The sequence below is a fragment of the Neomonachus schauinslandi genome, chromosome 9, assembly GCF_002201575.2.
Source record: "Neomonachus schauinslandi chromosome 9, ASM220157v2, whole genome shotgun sequence".
Classification (NCBI taxonomy): domain Eukaryota; kingdom Metazoa; phylum Chordata; class Mammalia; order Carnivora; family Phocidae; genus Neomonachus; species Neomonachus schauinslandi.
The window spans coordinates 15784780-15797473 of record NC_058411.1 but is presented as its reverse complement, the minus strand read 5'-3'; positions in this window follow the sequence as shown (position 1 = coordinate 15797473).

Genomic DNA, 12694 nt, shown 5'->3' with positions numbered 1-12694 from the left:
CTCTATTACAAAGCCATAATAATCAAGACAGTATGGTACTGGAACAAAAACAGACACATAGATCAATGGAACAGAATAGAGAGCCCAGAAATGGACCCTCAACTCTATGGTCAACTAATCTTCAACAAAGCAGGTAAGAAAGTCCAATGGAAAAAAGACAGTCTCTTCAACAAATGGTGAAGGGAAAATTGGACAGCCACATGCAGAAGAATGAAACTGGACTATTTCCTTACACCACACATAAAAATAGACTCAAAACGGTTGAAAGACCTAAATGTGAGACAAGAGTCCATCAAAATCCTAAAGAGCACAGGCAGCAACCTCGTCGACCTCAGCCGCAGCAACTTCTTCCTAGAAACATTGCCAAAGGCAAGGGAAGCAAAGGCAAAAATGAGCTATTGGGATTTCATCAAGATAAAAAGCTTTTGCACAGCAAAGGAAACAGTCAGCGAAACCAAAAGACAACTGACAGAATTGGAGAAGATATTTGCAAATGACATATCAGATAAAGGGCTAGTATCCAAAATCTATAAAGAACTCATCAAACTCAACACCCGAAGAACAAAGAATCCAATCAAGAAATGGGCAGAAGACATGAACAGACATTTTTCCAAAGAAGACATCCAAATGGCCAACAGACACATGAAAAAGTGCTCAATATCGCTCGGCATCAGGGAAATCCAAATCAAAACCTCAATGAGATACCACCTCACACCAGTCAGAATGGCTAAGATTAACAAGTCAGGAAATGACAGATGTTGGCGGGGATGCGGAGAAAGGGGAACCCTCCTACGCTGTTGGTGGGAATGCAAGCTGGTGCGGCCACTCCGGAAAACAGTATGGAGGTTCCTCAAAAAGTTGAAAATAGAGCTACTCTACGACCCAGCAATTGCACTACTGGGTATTTACCCCAAAGATACAAATTCAGTGATCCAAAGGGCTATGTGCACTCCAATGTTTGTAGCAGCAATGTCCACAGTAGCCAAACTATGGAAAGAGCCAAGATGTCCATCAACAGATGAATGGATAAAGAAGATGTGGTATATATATATATATATACAATGGAATATTATGCAGCCATCAAAAAAAAAAAAACCTAAATCTTGCCATTTGCGATGACATGGATGGAACTAGAGGGTATTATACTAAGCAAAATAAGTCAATCAGAGAAAGACATGTATCATATGATCTCACTGATATGAGGAATTCTTAATCTCAGGAAACAAACTGAGGGTTGCTGGAGTGGTGGGGGGTGGGAGGGATGGGGTGGCGGGGTGATGGACATTGGTGAGGGTATGTGCTATGGTGAGTGCCATGAATTGTGTAAGACTGTTGAATCACAGACCTGTACCTCTGAAACAAATAATACATTATATGTTTAGAAAAAAAAAAGAAGATAGTAGGAAGGAAAAATGAAGGGGGGCAAATTGGAGGGGGAGACGAACCATGAGAGACTATGGACTCTGAGAAACAAACTGAGGGCTCTAGAGGGGACTGGGCTGGGGGGATGGGTTAACCTGGTGATGGGTATTAAAGAGGGTACATATTGAATGGAGCACTGGGTGTTATATGTAAACAATGAATCATGGAACACTACATCAAAAACTAATGATATAATGTATGGTGATTAACATAACATAATTAAATTGAATTAAAAAAAATTATAATTTAACCAGACATCCTAATGACTTTTACCCAAAGAAAAAAAAAGAAGCACAGAACCAACCCAGTCAACCAAACCAAACCTCACACTTTCTAAAATAATCATCTGATCACTGTGTTGTCGGTGGAGTGACATTCTGGCCTATGATGGGTGTGTTGGGGAAGTAAGTAAATGAATATTGGTGCCCTTGACAACTGTGATTTTTGGCATGAGAGAAGGAACATATGGAAAGACTGATGAGGTTAAGAAAAAACCATATTGAATTGAAGTGTTTGCATGAAATTACTATAAATTTCCCCTTTCAGAAATATGCACTTTGTCTAACTGGCCACACACACAAAAAGATTAATGGCGATCAGGGGCCCAGAAGCAACAAGGACTTTCTTATCTGTATTATAATCTCTAAAGAGCACATCTCATTAAAATGACCCAAAACTCTTTGGAGAAATTCCTAAATCCAAGTCTGAAACAAAAAAGTGCAAACTGTCTTGATAACACAGAAGCTACTAAAGGCAATGGGGGTCATGACAAATGACTCAGGGGCCGACTGAGAGAACTTCTCACTGGCCACAAGTGGGATAACTTGAATAGCAGTAAGGATAATGTGGTGGATTGAAACACACCAAATAACTTTATCTGTTAAATCTGTGAGTCCATAATTTTACAAAATAAAACCAAACTTACTGCTTACCTTTAAAAATGAATCCTCATTGTTAACGTTTAGAGAATTCTAGGTATAAACTCATCAGTTGAAAACTACGAAATAAAAGGAAGAATTCAAACATTTATTTACAAGTACTGAGTCATGTATGTTGCCTTTCTTTACAATATCTACTTCAGTGTTGTCAAGTAATGGATGACTGGTAATTTTTCTATTTAAGATAGTCCAGATAATAAATAAAGGACTGGTACAATTAGAATTTATTCTAAAACAAATTCAAATTTCTTCATAAGTAAAAGGAGTCAAGAGGATTATTCTCTTAACACCACATTGTATACTCTAGTTCTAAGCTCTCTTCCTTATTCATCAATCCGTGCAAGTCATTACCACTTAGATTTTATTCTTATTCCTCATTTACAAAATATGTAAATCAAACCCATGTTTTCTCATTACCTGTTTCCTGACTTTCTGCTTTTATTTTGAGATGACAACACACTTCCCTCATTTCAGAGGCCTGAAAACATTGTCACCCACTCATTATCCTTTCCATGAGCTCTTGTATTAAAACAGCCACCAAGTCCCATCAATTTTACCAGAGCAGTATCTTTAAAACCCATCTCCTCTTCTCTCTCCCTTTTCTCAGCCCTAGCTTTAGACCAGGTAATCAGGGTCCCAGTCTTGGGTCCCACATCACAGGGGGTAATACTCTGGCCTTCCTCTGGACACACACTTCACCAAAAGATGGAAGTTTAAAGAGACCAAGAAAATTTTCCCACATGAACCTTACACATCCCATTCTAAATCATGATGACTAGACTACCTTGCCCAAGTGGCCCCAAGCCTACCTCCCTGGGTCATCCTCCCAAAGACAGACTGTGTTCTTGACATGGCTGTTGGAAAAGGGGCTGCATGTGGAGCATGACCTTGGATGTCCCTGTGCTCAAGAGACCTTTTGTGGTAAGGGTGGATCCTGGGGTTGAGAGAGAAGGGGAGTGTGTAAGAGGCTGGGTGCTCCCAGTGAAACTCTAACCATGGCTCTGCAAATGATGACACCAAGCCTGCCCCCTACTTTAGTTAGATGCTACCATCTTTGACAGGAACTACTACAGTAATCTTAAGACTGATTGCCCATTTCCTAAAAATTTGATTCAACCTTTCTAAAAATCTGGACTTTATGAACCAGCAGTGTGAGAATGGCCTGAGAACAAGTTATATGTGCAGAGTCCTCCTTTCTGACGTGGCATCTCTGAGGTAGGGCTGGGAATCTGCTTGTGCCCAAGCTCCCTGGTAATTCTGCATGTTGAAGTTTGTGGTAAAGCACTTCCTCTCTCCAGCGCATTCTATATACTTCTGCCAGATTAATATCAGTAAGGCTCAGTTTTTTTTTTTTTTTTTAAGATTTTATTTATTTATTTGACAGAGAGAGATACAGCGAGAGAGGGAACACAAGCAGGGGGAGTGGGAGAGGGAGAAGCAGGCTTCCCGCCAAGCAGGGAGCCCGATGCGGGGCTCGATCCCAGGACTCTGGGATCATGACCTGAGCCGAAGGCAGACGCTTAACGACTGAGCCACCCAGGCGCCCCAGTAAGGCTCAGTTTTAATCACATCATCTGCTTCTCCACACCTTACAATGGCTCTCCATTGCTTTAAACACCAAAGACAGTCTTCTCTACTCTTATTATGCACATACAGTTTTTCCAGGTGAATCACATGCTATTTCCATAATTTATCCTGTAGTTCAGTGGTACTTTACTTGTAAAGGGCTAGAGAGTATTTTAGGCTTTGCAGGCCCAAAGTTTAGTCACAACTACTCAAATCTAAAAAAAAAAAAGTCATGACATTATGCAAATGAGCAAACATGGCTATGTTCCAATAAAAATTTGTTTATAAAAACAAGATTTGTCCCAAGGCCAGAGTTGAACTGACTTACTCTTCCATGAATACCCTCCATTTGTTCATGCTATTCCCTCTAATTTTGCATGTCCACGTCCTACTCAAGATCTATTCTGAAAGCTGAATCCTTTAAAATTTTTCCCTGAATGTCCTTGTAAAGAATCCCTTTAATGCCCATAACATGGTGCCTGATGGCTATTACCAGCCTGTATTTTATTTATGTACCCTGTGTAGTATCTGGTTTTCTGGCTTTGTTTATTCAACAAACATTTTAGTATAAATATAGACAGCAGATGTAGTGGACGTCTATTGCTTATGCCCACCACCATCTACTCACCATTCAGCTGAAGGACCAACCCTTCCCTCACTCTATCCCTATGCTACACAGGGAATTGAGTGCACTCAGGAATCTAGGCTGTGCCCCTGACTCAACTGTGGACAACCAGAGCACTTGCTGGTTACAGTGATTGAGTTAGAGATGTACATGTGACCAGTCAGAGCCAATGAGACAGACCCCTGCTGGGACTGTGAATGGACTGTCCTCTCTTCACTCCCACCTGGTTTGGACATAGCATATGAGCCTCTCAGAAGTTACTCTACTAGCACCAGGAGTCTGAGAGTGGAGCTCACAAGAAATAAGAGGACAAACTGTTTGGAAAGACTGGTTCTTGGAGAAATCATTTTTGGCCCTCTACACCAAGAACTAAAAATGCCCAAACTTTACCTGATACCCTCCAGACATGCCCCTCACCCCCCAGCCCTTTCTTTTACATGAAACAATAAATTCCCTTTTATCCTAAACCAGTTTAGGTTAGGTTTATTTAATTTGCTACCAAAAAAAAAAAAAAAAAAAGGAAGGAAGGAAAGAGGGAAGGAAGGAAGGAAGGGAAGAGAAAGGAAGGGAAGAGAAGGGAGGGGAAGGTAGGGAAGGGGAGGGGAGGGGAGGAGAAGAGATCCCTGTTTGGTAATGTAGGTCATCAATAGACTTCAGAAGAATAAGTAAAATGGGGTCATTACCCCATTACAGGGCATAGTGTCTAAAAATTAACAACTCTCCTATATCCAGATATCATCAAAAAAACAATGTAATATGTGATCTGATTTTTCAACATTTATTTTTTTTTAATTTTATTATGTTATGTTAATCACCATACATCACATCATTAGTTTTTGATGTAGTGTTCCATGATTCATTGTTTGCGTATAGCACCCAGTGCTCCATTCTGTACGTGCCCTCTTTAATACTCATCACCAGGTTACCCCCTCCCCCAACCCCCCTCCCCTCTAGAACCCTCAGTTTGTTTCTCAGAGTCCATAGTCTCTCATGGTTCGTCTCTCCCTATGATTTCCCCCCCTTCATTTTACCCTTCCTACTATCTTTATTTTAAATCATTCCAAAATCTTAGAAACTTGGAGAAACGGGAGCACAAGAAGAGATGGCATGTTATAGCTCATTTCAGAGGCCAACAATAGGGGTGACATTTATCTTCCATAACAAGGTATCTTGGGTGAAAACTCATTAGGCAGCAGTCTTGAAGCTCTCTCTTGGTGGCTGCAACATTTGTTTTAAGCTTAAAAAAATCCGAGAAGGAAGGAAAGAAAGCCAAATCTTCAGTGAATAGAACCCAGGCAGTGACAAAATGCTGGTAAACAGAGGAAAGCAGCTGCCTCTAGTGAAGTCTCTGAGCCACACATTACACAGGACAAAGCTGCTTTTTAAAATGTTGTTTTCAGCTGAATGAAAAATGATGTTTGCTCTCTTTCATTTCAGGATTTTTCCTATCTATAAAATGGCCTTGCCATAAAAATCACTCTCAAAATGGAACAGCTAATATCAGCCTGACCATGAGACAATGGGCCTAGTTAAAAGGTTATTTATCAACATAAATGATCTTGCATATATGACACGTTTTTCTGCAGAAAAGGATGGAGTAATAGACCCATGCTTTTATAATGTAATGCCCTGTAACTAACGATTTTTTGAAAAATAATTTTGCATTCCTAACAATTTTATGAGGAAGCTAATGACTTGAAATGATGGATGGTTATTAAAAAAAAAAAAAAAAGACTGACTTTGTGTGGTTAATGATTTCTCATAGCTAACGAGACAACACCAGTCCTACAATTTTAGGAAGTGCTGATTTCTGAGTAATAATTTGTCCTAAAGATGCTTACACTTTTACCCAGTGACTTTTTTGTGAATCTTCGAAGATGGATTTCCATTCATATTGTTTTATTTTGTAGCATACACCTATATTGGATTATGACTTCTTTCAGTATTACAAGTGTTGAAAGAAAACTATCCAAATGGGTTATTTTGTTGTTGTCCAATCAGCACTGATGATGAACTAATAATAAGCTTCTTCTTGAATAATAATGAATAATAATGAACTTCTTCTTTGTTCTTTTAATGTCTTAAAACTTGTTGAACATAACTTTAAAGCAAAAAATACAGCAATTGAAACAAGCAATGCTGTTTCTTCTAGAGCCATTCTTTTTTTTATTATTATGTTATGTTCATCACCATACATCATTAGTTTTTGGTGTAGTGTTCCATGATTCAGTGTTTGCGTATCACATCCAGTGCTCCATTCAATACGTGCCCGCTTTAATACCCATCACTAGGCTAACCCATCCCCCCACCCCCCTCCCCTCTAGAACCCTCAGTTTATTTCTCAGAGTCCATAGTCTCTCATGGTTCGTCTCCCCCTCCGATTTCCTCCCCTCCGTTTTTCCCTTCTTGCTATCTTCTTGTTCTTCTTCTTCTTTTTTTAACATATAATGTATTATTTGTTTCAGAGGTACAGGTCTGTGATTCAACAGTCTTACACAATTCACAGCGCTCACCATAGCACAGGGATGCAAAAACTCTAGAGCCATTCTTAAGTGGGGTCAGTTCCCCACTCACACTCCTTGGCAATGTCTGAAGACAGTTTTGGTTGTCAGCTGACTGACGGGGGGTTGAGGGGGGAATACTACTGACATCTAACGGGTAGAGGCCAGAGATGCCTCTTGACACCCTGCCATGCACAGGACAGTCCCCCAACAGTTAACAAGTCTAAAATGTCAAAAATGCCGACCAAGTGCTCCCCAAAAGTGGAATGTAAAAACTCAACTAATGAAAATTGTTGCTTTACTCTTTCACTTATGTCCAGCCCAATTCTTTATTCTTCATGAAACATTAGCAATCCTGATAAGCCTGGCTGACTGTGCACCCTCCCTCCAGCTGACAGACAATTTTTCTTTGCCCCTCAACTAGTGTGCTGCTCTCTTTCTAGCTTCTGGTTATCTCTACAATTGAAATCATGTTCTTGAAGATGGCGCTCACCACGTTCATGCCATCAACCTGCAGATATGCTGTTCAGCATCTGGACAGCCACTTGGCATTTAGGTAATGCAGGAGAAGCAGGTGAATTTAATGAGGTTCCTTCTTATCTACTTAAAGTCCTGAGAAGATGAATTCATGAACTGGAACACAGAATGGAAAATAAAAAAGACCACAATTTAGAATTGGCTTCATAGCTTTAACTTAGTATTATCTTCAGTGTAATTGTGATTAAGTGGGAAAATGAGAAGTAATTTCCAGCTTGTTTCTAAGTATATTGGTTCTATCTGAATAGAGGAAAGACGACTTTATGGAATCTAATAACAAAATGGCAGTCACTTTAAGACCTAAAATATGATTTCAGCACATGGCTCAAAGAGTTGGTAAATGTGCCATTTTACTTTGGCTGACACCTCTGTGCAGAATTCCAGAACAGTACTGTTCAGTCACCGCTTTGGCAGATTGCTATCACCCAGAGACCTTTTTATAAGACCAAAATCAAGCACTGTACTGTGAAATCCACCATATTATTGGATCATGTAGATATACCCAGTGGTCTGGAGCTTTATGAAGTAAAATCCACTTCCAAGTTTAAGTAGCTGGCACCCTGAGATAAATGGAAAAACACTAACTAGCTTCTTCCAAGCTTAGAATGACCCATTATTATTGAGCAAGAAATTGCATGTAAAGGATTGCCCTGCTCAGACTAGGCTGCTCAAAAGGGGGTTGTCTGCATAACAAATTGAGGAAACAAATTACTCTAATGTCACTAGTAGTGTGGCTATTCATGGATATTCTCCTTCTGGAAGACTACACTCACATTGCAAGAGTTAATGGATGAGAGGGGAAGTCAATGGATAAGATAGGCTACCATTTGGAAGGGACACAATTTTGTTTCATTTTAAAAATTCTGGGAGCCTAGTTTGTATATACTACCACTGGAATATTTTTTTTTTCCCTCTGAGGTGACTTAGGTAGCTGATCTGAGTTAGTGGATTATCAAAAATACTATGGCTCCTTTTTAGAGGTATTGAACATTTTTTTTTCTAATATCCTGTTCTGCAAGGTCGAGGTTGGTTCTGAGGAATAGTTCTCCATGACATGTAAGCCCATTCTCTTCTGAGAATATAATTTAAATTCTTAATAAAAATGCAAAGAGTCATAAAAAGTATCTGAAAGAAATAGGATATTAACATGAGGGATCAAACTGAAAAGAGTTATTTTGAACCATGTTATGATATCTTATTCCTGAAACTTCTCTAAACATAATTTCCAATCATTTAATGACTCAGGTGAAACAGAAATGTCATTCCATTGTGGTCTCTTTTTTGTTATAAAATATGATGATAGTACTGGACAGTACTACATGGTATAAATGCTTTCAAACCACTCCTAGAAAATGAAGAGAGCCTCTTACTTAACTGTAGATATTTCTTTTTCTTATTTTATTATGTTATGTTAATTTCTGAGATGAATGATGATTCTTTGAAATTACATTTCCTACTAAAACCTGTATTTTGCCTCCAAAACTTAAGATTCAAATTATTTCCATTCAAACTGTCTTTCACTTACTGAAAACCTTATATTTAGTGCTGCTTAAATGAAAGACCCTCTACCTGACATGTTAGGAATATGGCAGCTCCTTGGACACTTCTTAGCTTGAGATTATAACAACTGTGGGAGAAGAAATTTAAAAGGAGGGCAAAAGGGGAAAGAAGATAATAAGGTGCATGAAGGAGTCTATTTCATGCTGGTATCGACAAATTATCTTGAGTCCCTGCAGTGTAAGATTTTGTATACAAACGAAAAGAAAATGAAACAATTTCATTTATTTATTTCTGCTAAAATTTTATTAGTGTCTGAAATATTAAAATAATGACATGCATATGGGAAGTAATTTTAAGTAGGAGCGGCCACATATGCTTGAAATGCAGAATTAGTTACAACCCACTGCAAATGTTATAAATAGGTCATATTTTCTTATAGAAGTTAAAATATTTGAGTAAAATCAAAGGAAAAAAAACTAAAAGAACAGAATAATACATAAAGGAAACAAAAGCAAGGTGAGGAAAGTCATCATGCCAAGAATGAAGCCTCAATTTATATTTTGCTATCTGAGTCATAAGAATATCATTTTTATTTAAAAATCTCTGTTGAAAATTTTCTATCAACCTCAAGACTTCAATCAATTTGAAAAATCGAGGAACTAAATATCTTTAGAACTGGAAGGGCCTTAAGTCTGATCTTGTTCAAATTTCTTGCTATTTCATGTAAAGAAATTGGAATTTGGTTAGCTGTCTTTTTCCAACATCAGGGCTGTAAGTAACTCAGCTGAATTCAAAGGTGGATTTTCCTTTTCCCAAATGAGTCTTGAGATTTAGGATTCACGTGAAAAAATTAGGCAATAAAGGAATTAAGTAATCAACTGATGCGTGGGGCAAAGTAGTGATGAAGAATTTGATGAATTGGGCATCTGAGAATATTTCTTTCATTTTAAACACAAGTTGACATTAATATTAACGGTAAAGGATAGGATTTTTGCCTGTATGCATGTATTTATAAATGCTCTAGGTACTGGTATCTTAAATTGAATAATTATTGAGTACTTTTCTGGGGTTGGGAGTTTGATGTGGTTGAATGGAAATTCACTGAAATGAAACTAGATTGCAATGATCATCAGGGGAGACCCCCTTTGCCATTATACAGATGAGCCAAACACTGGAAAACAGCTCCAGTACATCTGCTTATAATGTTGTTTGGCATTTGAAACAAGATTATTTGGATCATCTGTGATATCTTAACAATGATCCAGTTCCCAGCTTGCTAATAATTCATGCATTTCAGTATAGAAAGAATACAACTTGTTGTTCATGCAGAAATAAATAATATGTAAGCTTTATTTTACTCAGAAATGAACATTATAAATAATTCTAAATGAAGTGTTTTTTTTTTTTTTTTCTCCCAGTTATACACTCTGAATTTCCTGGATGCATTAAGTAGAGGGCTTTACCAGGATGCGGGCTCTACTGCAAAGTCAGTATTTTATGGATGGCTATAAAACACATTATTAGAGATCGAGATGGAGGTACATGCACCTTTGCCTGATCAGAGAGTTACCACTATCTACACAAAAACAACTCAGAAGCTAAGCTTTCCAAAGGAAAATCATGACAGTTTGTAACTAACCCAGGTATGATCTGGTCTTTGACTACAGTCTTAGGCAAGGACTCTTGGCTCATGACCGAACCCACATCAGTGGTCCTCGGATCGGTTCATCATGAGACACCCCTGGGGCCCACCCAGGTATCCTAGAAAAGAATCTCCGGGGAAAACATCATAGAATGAGTCAGGTAAAGCAGAAGTAGCCTTCTGTTTTGGTCTCTTTTTTGTTATAAAAGATGATGATAGTATCAGAGAGTAAGGCGTGGTACAAACTCTTCCCAAAAAAGCCACTTCTAGAAAATTAAGGGAACCTCTTCATTAACTGTAGATATTTCTATATATATATGTTATATTATATTCTATATATATATCTGTTGTTATATTATATTCTATATAATATCTGTATTAAAAAAAAAAACAAACATCTCCATCTGCTTTTGATGATCCACCAGACTTGGGGATCACTAGTCTGGATGAAATTCACTTTTAACCAAAACAAAATTTAGAAGAACTGAAACTCAAATCTATTTTTTTTGTAAAACGAAAATCTTTCAAATATGATGGGATCTCAGTATATAAAGGAACCTCACAAAAGGTAAATTATTCAAAAATTTATTCTCCCATGAAATGTAGTGGGTTGATAAGGCTTGGGGTTTTGTATAGGATAGAACATTTTCTTAAAATAGAGTCTATTTGAAACAACAAACAAACGCAGAAACAGACCCATAAATACAGAGGTACAAGAGAACAAACTGATGGTTGGTGTGGGGGGAGTGGCAGATACAGTCTTCCAGTTATGGAATGAATAAGTCACTAGAATAAAAGGTACAACATAGGGAATATAGTCAATGGCATTGTAATAGCATTGTATGGTATCAGATGGTAGTTATACTTGTGGTGAGCATAATATATAGACTTGCTGAATCACTATGTTGTAAACCTGAAACTGATTTAACATTGTGTGTCAATTATGCTTCAATTTAAAAAAAAAAAAAAAGCAGGAGAGAGAGAGAGCCCATTTGCACCGGATCCTAACACCTAGTGAATGAATTGCTCACATCTCAGTGAAGAATTACATTAAATAAAATAAAATTTTAATTCAGGTTCTACCAGTCCTCCAATTTATGGCATTGCACGGTGACATGGTTTGTGTGTGTTTTGACATTCCGCAAACTTTGACAAAAGATAAAGATTTGTTGTATCCAGGAATTCAACAATCCAATGATTGTTCCTGATTCAAGGTGACTTTGAAATGAATTCATTCAGTAAACATTTACTAGAAGAGTGTTTTGTGCCAGGTCCTGATTTGTCTGATAAAGTAAAATTCTTTTATTAGTTCAATGTCCATTAAAGGCATTACAAATCATTTACTGATTTTTTATAGACATATAAGAAGTATCAGGTACCAAAATATATAAGAAATAGGGTGATTCAATTCTCAAGTATGAAATACCAGTAATGCAGGACTGGCTGTTCACTCTGTTCTGTTTAGTTCAGTCATTCATTGTACCATTGTGATGGTCAATGCCCTGGCTAGGGGTTAGAAGCACAAATGAGGATGCTGAGTTCTGGGGGCTCACAGTTTAGAGTGAAAATATCAGGAGTCTAAAGAGTTAGTATTTGTGTCTTTCCAGGATGTCACAGATTACCTTTGGATTTAAAAAAAATAATAAAAGGGTACATCTTCCAATAGAGAAAGGTCTAAGGAACCTTTTAGTGTAAGATATGAAGATGCTATATTAAAAAATAAACCATGTTTTATGTTGTAGAATTGTAGACCTCAGAACAATATTTGATGTAATCACCTTCTCACATTCTTTTTAAGATAGCCTTGGGTTTTGCCAGATCTGAAGGCTACATTTAAGAGTTTAACTTGCACATTTACATATATATTGAGGTCACGGCTTCTAGTATGTTTGCATCTTATTGACCAAACCAGCTTTTAACAATGATCTTGTATTACTTCGATAAGTAATTATACTTGATCAAA